Raw genomic sequence first — 13,345 nt, 5'->3', positions numbered from 1 at the left:
AGCTGCAAAAAAGAAACAATTGTGGAGGGAATTTAATGTGAAAGCTAACCAGCAGGAATGTGAACAGTACAATGCACAGGCTGGAAGGGTAACTAGTGGTAAGAAAGGCAAAAGCAAAGTATGAAAGGAAGTTAGCAATGCAGGCTAAAGAGAATCTCAAACAGTTCTTTCAATATGCTGCAAGTAAAAGAAAGAATGTATATGGCACAATGATTTTAATGAATGCTAATGGTAGGGAGGTAAATGAATCAGTCGACAGAGAAGAATTACTAAGTGAACACTTTGCAAGAGTATATCGTTAAGGTGGTGATATTGCAGGAATGAGCGAGTCAAAGGCTTATATGGGAACTGAGGTAAATGAAATGGAATTGCATAGCACATTAAAGAACCTTAATGTGAATACAGCTGTGGGATTGGATGGTATACCAGCTCGAGTTTTACGTGAAGCTGTGAGGGAATTCAGTGTCCTTGACATTATAGTTTAATCTGTCTCAGCACTGGGTTAAGTCCCAAGAGGATGGAAAGAAGGGAAAATAATTTCATTGCATAAAGGAGGCTCCAAGACTGATGTTGCAAATTACAGACTGATCATTTCTTGTGGAAAGGCTTAGACGTTGGTTATGCATTTTCACTATATTATTTAAGGAAATTACAACGTACTATGATATACATTAAAATAAATTTTAATATATTTCTATATTTTGGCAACGTCACGTTGCCATTTTCAAGAACTTAAGTACAAGACACGTGCACGTAGGCACAACAAAACAATAAATGAGGCAGAAGTATGAAACTGTTATTTCTCCTAAAGTCCTGATGGTGCCCTCTAGCGGGCAAAGTTGGTATTCTTGGGCGATTGGGCTGAAGGTCTTCTGATGTAGGTTTCCCAAATTTGAGGAAGTTTCATGCACCCAAATTTGTTGAGGTTTGGATCGTTTCTTAGGGCTGAAGCTGATTCTATGAAAAGCCTTTCATATCTGTATTTGCTATGGCGTATTATCCTGCCTTTCTTCCACCGTATTCTATGGCAGGTATCCAGCACATGGTCCGCAAGACCAGAGTGGCTGTATTGGTGAAACCGGATGTAGTCCTTGTGTTCTGAAATTCTGATATTTGCTGTCCTGCCCGTTTGGCCAAAGTAGGACAGCTTACAGCTGCAAGGGTCTAGGGGGGGGGAGGTTGGTCTTTAGTTGAGCAGATAAGGGATGTCAATTTTTTACATGGTTTGTAACAAGAAGTTAGGTTATGTTTTTTTAGGATTTTTGTGAATTTTTTCGAGGTGCCTCGGATATAGGGTATGGTGATGGATTTAGAGTAATCCTTGTTGTGAGGAGGGGAGGGGGGGAGTTGTGGTTTACTGGTTTCAATATTTTTTGGATTTTTTTGGGGGAGTAGCCATTGGCTGAGAAAGTGTTGAGAACGTGGTTTAGTTCTGTGGTTAGGGCATTGTCATTAGAGCAGATAAGTTTAGCCCTGTTGTGTAGTGTCTTAATGACTCCATATTGTTGTGTGTGGGGGGGTGGAATTGTTGGTGAATGTATCTGCTTGTATAGGTGGGTTTTTTATATACTGAGAAAACCAAGGTTCCATCAGGCTGGCAGGTGACTAGTGTGTCTAAGAAAGGAATGCAGTTGTTTTTTTCTTCTTCCAGGGTGAATATGATTCTGGGGTGTTGGTTGTTTAAGTGTGTTAAAAAGGAGAGGAGTGCATCGGAGCCATGTGGCCAAATAGTGAATACATCACTAAAATAGCGAAGCCAAATGGTTGGTTTTTGTGGGGCAGAGGTTAAGGCTTTCTCTTCAAAAGTCTCCATATAAAAGTTCCAAGAGTGGGGAGAGTGGAGAACCCATGGTTGTCCCCTCTATTTGTTTGTAGAATTTTCCTTGCCAAACAAAATAGCCTGAGTTCATTGTGAACAGAAATAGAGCTGTGATATTGGGAGGAAATTTAGCTTGGATTAGCTCTAAGGATTCTTTGAGTGGGAGACATTTGTGAATAAGGAGGAGACATCAAAACTGACCATTAAGTCAGTGTGTTTGAGTGTAAGGTTTTCTATGCTGGCTTTGAAGTGGGCTGAGTTTTTTTATGTATGAAGGTGTGTTGCCAGTACAGTGTGTGAGAGAGCTTTGGCCAAATGTTTAGCTAGTTTGTATGTGGGGGAATCAATGCCATCCACTATGGGACTTAATGGCACATTTCCTTGTGAATTTTTGGGAGTCCATAAATATGGGGAGGGGGGGGTATGGAGTTATATGGTTTTAATTTGTTGGTGATTTCCACAGGCCAAGAAGTGACTTTCTTAAGGAGCCTGTGGAGTTTTCTAATTTGTGAGTTGGTGGGATTGTACTTGATAGGGAGGCAAGTGGTCCGATCTAACAATAGAGATTTCTTACTTTGGCCAAAGAGCTGTCCTACTTTGGCCAAACAGGCAGGACAGCAAATATCAGAATTTCAGAACACAAGGACTACATCCGGTTTCACCAATACAGCCACTCTGGTCTTGCGGACCATGCGCTGGATACCTGCCATAGAATGCGGTGGAAGAAAGCCAGGATAATACACCGTAGCAAATACAGATATGAAAGGCTTTTCATAGAATCAGCTTCAGCTCTAAGAAACGATCCAAACCTCAACAAATTTGGGTGCATGAGACTTCCTCAAATTTGGGAAACCTACATCAGAAGACCTTCAGCCCAATCGCCCAAGAATACCAACTTTGCCTGCTAGAGGGCACCATCAGGACTTTAGGAGAAATAACAGTTTCATACTTCTGCCTCATTTATTGTTTTGTTGTACCTACGTGCACGTGTCTTGTACTTAAGTTCTTGAAAATGTATAGAAATATAGAAATATATTAAAATTTATTTTAATGTATATCCTAGTACGTTGTAATTTCCTTAAATAATATAGTGAAAATACAGACTGATCAGCATATCAGGAGTTGTTGTCCACATATTGGAGAAGTTGGTCAAGAGCCAAATACAGGAATGGACAGATGGAAATGTGTGGCAGCATGGTTTTGTGAAGGGTAGGTTATGCCTGAGTAACTTGCTCACATTTTATAATACATTGACGCTGAGAGTTGGATAAAGGTAATGGGTTTACAGTGATACTGCTGGAATTTGCAAGGCCTTTAACAGGAAACCACATGGAATTCTAATCAGTAAACTGCAGCACATAGGGATGGACATAGGGTTGATGAAATGGATAAGAGGGAGGTTGATGGAAAGATATCAGAGTAGTTTATTCAGGAGTAGAGTCCAAAAGAAGGCTGTGACAAGTGGTGTGCCACAGGGTTCTGTTCTTGAACAACTGCTATTTAATTTGTTCATTAATGATATAGGAAAGGATCTGAGAGGAACTGTTTAGTTATTTGCCGATGATGCAAAGTTGGGTAGAGCAACAGTTAATAAACATGATGTCAAAATTTTGCAGGATGATTTGGATAGATTGGTAGACTGAGCAAAGGAGAATGGATATCAGTTTAATATGGCAAAGTGTACGGTTATGCATTTTGAGGTGAAAAGATTATCAGCAGTATACCACATTGGTGGAACTGTACTCCAGGAAATTGACAAAGCTAGAGACTTGGGAGTGCAGGTGAATAGGGAGTTAAAGTTTACGGAGCAAATAGCAAAAGTGGCTAAAGCAGCTCTTCAGACTACTTGGCTACTGAAGAATACTTTGACAGGCAGAGACAAACAGGCTATTGTTCCTCTTTATTGAGCCTTGATAAAACCCCATCTTGACTACTGCGTACAGATCTGGGCAGCAAGGTTTCTTGGTGATGGGGAGGAATTGGAGAGGATCCTGAGGCGAGTGACCAAGATGGTAGCATGTCTATGGAATGAACTCGAGAACAGGTTGAAGATTTGTGGGTTACAAAACTGGTTGATAGGCAGAAAAGGGGTGATATGACTGAGACATTCAAATTACTGAGGGGTTTTTACAAGATTAATTCAGAGGAAATTTTTCAGAACAGGTGTAGTGGTGGGAAAACTAGGGGATCATCAATGGAAACTGATTGCAAGGGTATTAGAACTAGGTTTTTTGCTTGGAGAGTGGTGAATGGGTGGAAGAGGTTGCAGGGCATGTTGTGGGTGCCATGACTGTGAATGAGTTCAAAGCAAAGTATGATAGATACTGTGCAAATGTTGGATAGTTCTTGACATGATGTTTAGGGTTGACCTCAATGAGTCTCAATAAGGACTCCTTGGAGTAGTTTGTAATAATAATAACTTAACATTGTTAGCATTCAGGAATGTGTGAGCAGGGCTAATCTAAGGTAGTAATGGTCATTTAAACTGAAAGGAAGAAAAGGTTAACAAAAATATGATTTTTGCCAGGAAAAAGACGTCTAGGTGGATTAATGCAGTGTGAAAAATGCATTAGAAGATGAGCTGTAAGATAAAGCTGATCTCATGGCATCACCCTTTTCCTCATAGGGAAATCACCTCCTACCATACCAGAATCCAAGCAATATATGCCTTCTACAATTCTTCAACAAAAAGTCATCAGAAAACTACTAAATAACCTGGATACTAAAAAATGTTATGGTCCTGATGGCATCTCCCCAATCGATCAATGTGCTCCAGAGGTAACACCCATCCCGCATCTTCTCTATAATTTATTATAGATATCTGATACTTATCCCAATGCATGGAAGCAATCTCATATCTATCCTATTTCAAAAAAAGGTGACATAAGTCTACTGTCAAACTACTGATCAACTGCCATCACCTCTGTCCTCTCCAAAATAACAGAGAAAGTCATCAATAGCCAACTCCTCCAATGGTTAGATGGCTGCAATTAATCAGTGACCATCAGTACGGACTCCACCACTCAAGATCTACAGCTGACCGTGTAACTTACATCACCCACCACTGGACATGTACAAGGTTCGGAGAAACTTGTACTGTCGCCCTTGACATTTCCAAAACTTTCAACAATGCATGCCATCAAGAAGGCTTACTAAACAAGCCATCCTCCAGTCTCCCTGATGCCCTCTGTATCTGGGTGGCCAGCTCCATCTCTTGCCTGCTTGAGGGAGGCAGAAGTTTGAGGCTCCAGCATTGGAGCTGGAGTGCCTCAAGCTTCTCCCTTACCACCTACTCTCTTTCTCCTGTACATAAATGACCTACTCACAATAAAGACTAATCCCATCCACAGATTTAAAGACAACAGTCATCCTATTCATTTAACAAACCATGCAGTACTCTGACATCCCAGTTTACAAGATCATTGACAACTAGTACATTAAGCATTGATCTACATACTTCAATGGAGTGAGAAAAACCTTGTTATGTTCAATGCCACCAAAACATAGTCTTGCCTTTTTCTCATGCAAAAGAAAGCCCAGCTCACTTACCCTCAGTAATACACAAATTACCGGACAAGATCAGATCTCCCTGCTTGGACTAACATTTGACTTCCAGTTTTTTTGTTTGTTTGTTTTCGTTTTTTTTTTATTAATATTGAGTTATCATTACACTACATTACATCTCATTCATTGAAAAAAAATGTTTTTTTTTTTTAAATGATAAAATTGTAAAACAATGAAATCTTATGTACAACCCAAAAGCATGCGCTCATCCGGGTTACAAGTATAACATAATACTACACAAAAATATTAAGAATATATAGAGAGAATAATATGTGTAGATATATATATACATACCACTCATATGCATATGTGAAATAGAGCAATGCAGTTCAATAATTACTTGAATATTTTGTATTGGTTAATTTCTCTTGGTATAAACTGGTTAATTACTTTTTATAATTCTTCTAAACAAATTTTCAATATTCTTATAAAAATTTAGGTATTGTCTAATCAGATTTCTGTATATGTTCGTGTTGTTTTCCTTTCGTATTAAGAGTGATAAACCATTGAAGATTTTTGGAGCCAAACAGATATAGTGTTTGTGTATTATTTCTTTTTGCGCATAAAATTCATGAACTTGACTTGAACAAATCTAACCAGAAAAGCTGGTCACCTCTGAGAATATTAGGATGGGTGGGAGGCAGAACCAACAACATACAAACCGCCAGAGATAACTCCTTATCAAATGGCTAATCATTTACTGAAACCTCCAAGATACGTCCCAGCTCTACCAGAAAAATAACTGTGCAATCGTCCATCAGAAAAAATCTGAAGATGGGCCTTGAGTTTCCTGAACTTGTACACCCAGTATCTCTGGAAGAGGTACAGGAAGCCTTAAAATTTACCAAGAATGGCAAGGCTACACGAATGGATGGTATCTTACCCGAGTTTCTAAAACATCTTGGCCAACTATGAGAATGGTGTGAAAAGTTCTTGGCCTAATAATGAAAAAACGAATTTATAATTTCAAAATTATTTTTTGTTTTCAACATAATCTATCTTAAGACTAATACATTTATTCCAGCAATGCTCCAGTGTCATTATCCCATCCCTGTAGTGGTTTTCAGTAAGATCTGCAAAATAGCCCTCTACAGATACAATCACCTCTTGATTCGAAGAAAAAAAAAAAAAAAAAGCCAACTGGCAAGGAAGGGTTTTAGTTTTGGGAAGAGATAGAAGTCAGAGGGAGCAAAATCTGGGGAATAAGGTGGATGTTCCAACAATTCACAGTGCAGATTCCTTAATTTTCCCATTGCCAAAAACACCTTTGTGGGAAGGTGCATTGTCCTGATGAAAGATGATTTTTTTCTACTGCAAACCGGGTCTTTTCTCACGAATTTTTTCATCTAGTCTGGTTAAAAAATCGGAATACTATTCCCCAGTTATTGTTTTACCCTTTTCAATATAATTAATAAACAAAATGCCCTTAGCATCCATAAACACCAATGCCATGACCTTTTCTGCTGATGGAACTGACTTTGTCTTCTTTGGCGTGAACAACTGGCTTCTGTCCATTGTTTTGACTGCTGTTTGGATTCTGGTGTGTAATGGTGAATCCAAGTCTCATCCATAGTAATAAATCGACACACAAAATCAGTTTTATTCTTGTTAAAACGCTCCAAGCACTTCAAATTTCATGCAAGTGCATTTTTGATCTGCTGTGAGCAAGCGCAGCAACCATTTGGTGCAAAGCTTTTTCATATGCAATTCTTCATGCAAAATATATCCTACACATTCTTTTGAAATGCCTATAGTCTCAACAATTTCACACACTTTGACTCGCTGGTCATTCAATACCATATCGTGCACTTGATCAATGATTTCTGGTGTTGTTACACTTTTTGGACATCCTTCACGTGGATCATCTTCAAGGCTGGTACAGCCATGTTTAAACTCGGCAGCTCAATTCTTAATTGTCAAAAATGAAGGAGAAGATTGCCAATAAACTTTTATGAACTTCGATAACTGCACAATACTCAATTTTATCCATTTCAAGGAATACAGACAACACTTTTGCTTCAGACAGCTGTATAAAACAAACGACTTGACAGAATGACTTCATGCAATTTCACGCATTGAGAATGACTCAATGCAATTTCACATGGATGTTTATGACAGATGTACGACCTCAGAAAAAAAATCTCTTGCAGATAGTGTTGCTATCTATGGTCTAGGTCAAGAACTTTTCAGACCACCCTTGGCTGCCCTTTTCTCAAAAATTATAACAACTGGAAAACTACCAAAACTGGTGGGAAGTCAAAATAATTGCTGTGCCCATACCAAGAAAAGATCCAAATAATGTCAAAAATCTACAACCTATCTACTTGCTTTGCTCCACCTTTAAGCCCTTTGAAAGAATTCTCCTTAAAAGAATTTCACCACTCATCGAAAGAGCACTCGCAATTGAACAAGCTGGCTTCCCACGAAGAAGTTGCTGTGACCAGGTCCTGGCCCTGACAACACAGATTTAAGTAGGCTTCCAGAAGAAACTTAAATCTGGAGTCACTTTCATGGACATAACATCAGCTTATGACACAGTCTGGATCAGGGGCCTTCTCCTAAAGCTAGGCAATATTATAAGATGCAAAAGAACTTTATAGCTTTTTTGAATGCATTCTCTCCAACAGAAAGATATGGGTCCATATTGGTGGAAAAAAGAGCAGGCCCAGATTCCTCCACAATAGTCTCCCACATGGCTCTGTGTTAACCCCTTTACTCTTTAACATCTACATATCCGACTTACTACATGCCAACTCAAGCAAATATATGTATGCCAATGACTTAGCAATCCTAAACCAGTACTTCCTTTGCCAACCTGGAAACAACCTTGAACACCTAAACATCCTGGAAGAGTACTTCAAGCAGTGGTATCTGAAGCCAAATCCAACAAAAACTGTGTCCACAGAATTCCACCTGAACAATGCAGAGACAAATCAACACCTGAACCTCTCTTTTCTGTGGCAAAATGGTAGAACATGAGCCTCACTCGAAATACCTTGGAGCAAGCCTGGACAGAAGCATAACCTATAAAAGGCACATCAAGAACTGGTCCAACAAAATTAAAACAAGAAATAATATCATTTCAAGGCTTGCTGGAACAATCCAGGGTTATGGTGCAGAAGTCCTACGATTGTCTGCACTAGCCCTTACATTCTCTGCACAGAATACTGTGCCCCCGTTTGGGAAAGAAGTGTGCACACTAACATTATAGACACCCAGCTAACCTCTACTATGCGCACAATTAGTGGGACACTGAGAAGCACCCCTCTCTCCTGGCAGCCTGTTCTATCTAATATTGCTCCACCAAATCAACGGAGAAGACAAGCTTCGATTAAAGAATTTAATAAAGTAATGAGCAACCCACTCTTGACCCTGCACCAGACTTTCATAAAGCCACCTAGTCTTCATCTAAAATCAAGAGACCCTTTCTGGTCCATGGACAAACTCTCTTCAGCTGCCTTACCATCAACACCTGACATGTGGAGAGAACACTGATCCAACAATCTGCCAACAAATGTCTTCCTGGTTGAAGATTCCTGTGCTCTGCAGCCTGGTTTTGCTCTTCCTAGGAAGATTTGGTCATTTATCAACAAGATCAGAACTAACCAGAGCAGATGCAGTTACGTATTACATAAATGGAGACTGTCATACCACCCTTATTGTGACTGTTCTCCTGTGGCTCAGACAATCACTCATATTGTGAATGACTGCCCAAGGTGCAAATTTCATGGTGGTGGCCTCCAGGACATCCACGAGGTGACAGATGAGGCCAGATTGGCTTTCTAGACTGGGCATTGACCTGCAGCTGCTTTGTATTCCTTTTGCCATAAGAATAAATAAATAAGTGATAAAATATTTTAAGCCTGCTTTTCTGCAGAAGTAAGTATCTTTTCTAATAATAACGTACTCATTATCAATTAGGAAAAGTAGCATCCTGTAAATATATAGTTGTCTAAGTGGAAGGATATTTAATACTTACTTCTGCAAGGATATTTAATAATCTTACTCAGTTGCATACTTCTGCAATATGTGATTTCCAGCTTAAGTTGCTATCCATTTTTAATCCTAAGTAGGTTGCAGTATTGACATTTTTTATCTCCATACAGTTACAATTTTGGTTACTTTTACAATTCCAGTTATGTAGGAATATATGGATGGAAAAATTGGATTTACTATAGTTCGCCCACCGATTAGAGATCCCTTGACATTTCTGCACATGTCAGAAAAAGGAGAATCCATTCCGATAATAGGGTAATCAATCTGTCTTCTGGGATGAGTTTGTTTATAATTACAGGTTGGAAAATTTAGCTTTTCTTTTATGAACATTGTAGTTTTTAAAGTGTAACTATTTTGCTTGTATAACAGTTGGAAAAATGTACGTAGATTATTAACAAAATTAAAAAAGATATAGCATAAAACAAAAATTTAACTAAGTTTATTTTTAAGAAAGTTTTCTATAAAATAAAAATAATTATACAGAAAACAGAAATTTTTTCAAATGAACTTAGATATTCTAAGTTGAGAGAACTGAGACACTTTAATGTCCTAAACCGATTAATTATTTATGACTTGTTGTGACTCTTTTAACAAACCCATGCAAAAAAAAATGTTGGAAAAAAAATACCATTGTCAAATCCTTTTAATCTTCAGAGTCATCTGAATTGGTGTCCGAATTGCCATCACTTTCACTTAAACTGATCACCAAAGGTTCGCGTAATTCTTCGATAATTCTCCCGATACATATTTTCCAATGAGGTGACATGAGAGCAATATTTTCCATAGTTTTGAACTGTAATACTTTCAATCGCCTGTTCTGAAATCTTAAAAAGTTTCAACATGTCAATATCCTCAGTTACGTTGCGACGGTGAATGAAACTTTTCACTTCTGCCCAAACATACTAAATAGCATTAATATCGCAATGATATGGTGGTAGCCTCAAAGCTAGAAATCCATGCTCTTTGAGCATCGTGTCGAATTTAAGTTTAGTTGTGGGCAAGTTTCTTTTGACCAAATTAAGCAATTCAATTTTTTGCATATCTGGGGAATGAGAAATGTTATTTGCAGACAGCAAATGCATAAGAACTTGCTTCCTATTAGACCAGTTTGGAACTTTGTTTAATCAAATAGAGAGATATGAAGCGTTATCAATTATAACAACAGTATTTTTAGGGAGGTTTGGAATCAGATTTTCTTCTGCCCACTTTTCGAAGATCGTAGAATTCATTTGCCCATGTAAATCTCGAGTAGTTGAATTGACTTTGTATAGTAAGTTTGAATTCGGTAAAATACCCATTTCTCCACCCGCACACAAAATTATTATGCGTCGCGAGGCATTTCCAGTTTGTAGCACTCCACATTCTTCTTTACACTGCCAAACATTTTCCATAAGTTAAATTACTATCAATCCACATTTCATCTAGATACACAATCGGTCTTTTCTCCTCCCTGAAATGTCTTATTGCTCTCAAATATTGCATTCTAGATAAAACAATGTCACTTCGCTCCATGATAAGTTTCCTTTATTCTGGGACTATTTAAAACAAAATCCGACTTCATGAAGTATTTTCCTTAAAGTTTCTCTTTTCCAAGGAAAATTAATTTTTTCTTTAAGCACAGGAATCAATTTTGGAACAGTTAGCACTCTTTTCTCGATCACGTAAAATTCGTGAATAGTTCTTCTTATAACGTCTACATCAAAATCATTCAAATCTACGGTTTTGATGGTTTTCTTTCTCTGGCGCTTTTTTTAGGAGATTTAAATTTTGGCTTACCTTCACCTTTTGATTCCCTACAAATTCTTTTAACAGTCGACCCCGATACGCCTGCAATTGCACATTTTATGACTTGAGAAAGGGGAACAAGGAGACAGCCTTCTGAATTCTTTTTCGCAGTTTGTCAGCACATTATTCAATATTCTTTTGCAAGAGCTACTGAAACGTTTAACAACAGAACTTGTTGACTGTACTGGATCCATCATACAAATTAATAATAAAAAAATAAAAAAGCAAAAAAGCGACAACAAAAATCAAGCTAATAACAAGTTAATCAAGCGAATAACATACTAGTACAGCGACAGACAAGAAAGCACGTGATCTCGCATGCTGGTGACCAATTCGTACATCCTACATTTCTTTCTCCCCTTCAGCATGAATCGACTATTCTTGGCTAAATGCCAAGGAGAGACCTACAAACGGCGAGCGAACTATATTAGGTACATTTTTGACTTTCAAAATTATAAATTTTGTTTTTCTCTAATTGAGAGTGAGTTTGTTCACATGAAACCAATTTGCCACTATTTGCAAATCTGTGTTGACTATATTTTGCATTTCATTTATAGAATTTGCAGTGAATATACATCTGCAAAGGCATCTACTTTACTTGATAACTGTAGGTCACAGAAGTCATTGATGTAAATTATAATAATACTGGCCCAAGCACAGAACCTTGGGGGACACCACATTTTACCTGAATGAAATTGCTATACTTTTGTTGAATTTTACTGCTTAATCTAGATGTCAAAGGACCTCAGGGACTCACTTTAGTGAGTACAGGCATGGCAAACCCGAGGTACCATGCCTTACTTCATGTAATATACATCTGTTATATTATTCTGTAGACTGGTCCCTCCCCTTCTTTCTTTGCTTCTTTCTCCTCTCCTTGCTCCTTCCTCCTGATGCTGAGTATTCGAGGACTAGGGGTGAATCTTTTCTATCTTCCTAAGTCATTTCATCTTATGCAGCCACCGAAGGAGGCAAGCCAGCCTCAATAGGTGCCGGTCCCAAACCCAGATAAATGGCGAGGGTTGATGTCAGGAAGGGCATCCGGTCGTAAAACTTCACTGCCAGCTCTAGCTATAATATGAGTCAAAGAGAAAATGATATAAGGGCTAGGGCATACCCCTTAAGCGACGTGCAGCCACATCGCCCTACAGCTGCGAGAAGTGGACGAGGGCTACCGCATCAAGGGCAGGTGCAGTTAAAGAAGCGAGCCCAGCAGGTGGAGAGGATGTTGCGAGTGGGAACACTGAATGTTGGACATTTTATGTGTGCAGGAGACAAAGTGGAAGGGAGGAACAGCAAAGGAACTGGGAGATGGATATAAATTGTTCTACTCTGGAGTGAATAACGAGGGAAGAAATGGTGTAGGAATTGTGGTGTGTGGCAGAATGAAGGGCGAAGTACTGGAAGTGGGTAGAAGGAACGACAGGATCATGCGAATGAAATTGGGTCTTGGAGAAGAGCGGGTGGTCGTATTATGTGTATATGCCCCGTAAGTTGCATGTACAGCAGAGGAGAAAGATGAGTTCTGGAACGTATTAGATGAAGAAATGAGGGAGAAGAAAAGAAGATGGTGATTGTCAGAGGAGACTTGAGCGGACACGTAGGGAGACAGAATAGAGACTGTGAAAGGATGCATAGTGGTCACGGAGTGGGAATGATGAACCAGGAAGGAGAGAGGATCGTGGACTTTGCAGTAGCATTTGATCTGGCAATTGTGAACTCGTTTTTCTACAAGAGGGAAGAACATTTGATAACATTTAGGAATGGTAACAACAGTTCACAAATTGACTACATTTTGACTAGAAGAAAACATCTTAAGGTTGTGACAAATTGTAAAGCAATTCCAACAGATCGAGTGGCACAGCAACACCAACAGCTGTGTGCAGACTTTAAAATAAGATCGAAGATAAGAACCTCTGGAAGCCATGGGATGAAGACAATTAAGTGGTTTTGCTTAAAAGAAGAGAGTGTAAGGAATAGTTTTAGGGAGGGGGGTGTTAGAGAGGATTTTGGATAAACTGGAAAGTGTACAAGATTGGTGGAAACATAAATCAAAAGTAATCCTGAGCTGTGCAATCGAGGTGCTTGGTGAGACATCTGGAAAGATTAGAAAGCAGAAGGAGGATTGGTGGTGGAATAATAATGTACAAGTGGCAGTGACAGCTAAGAGGAAGACAAAGC

The 13,345-nt window shown here is 38.8% G+C and overlaps 1 protein-coding gene across 1 annotated transcript in view; it reads right to left on the bottom strand.

The window, feature by feature from the left end:
* LOC150099691 (anoctamin-8-like) overlaps nucleotides 1–13,345 on the bottom strand; it is a 416,071-nt gene that overhangs the window by 248,481 nt on the left and 154,245 nt on the right. The gene's annotated exons all lie outside the window — the stretch shown is intronic.

This window comes from Typopeltis vanoorti, chromosome 14, assembly GCF_054136105.1.
Source record: "Typopeltis vanoorti isolate ZY-2024b chromosome 14, IOZ_Tvanoo_1.0, whole genome shotgun sequence".
NCBI classification, from domain to species: Eukaryota; Metazoa; Arthropoda; class Arachnida; order Uropygi; family Thelyphonidae; genus Typopeltis; species Typopeltis vanoorti.
The sequence above is the reverse complement of the archived record's forward strand: the minus strand, read 5'-3'. Positions and strand labels throughout refer to the sequence as shown.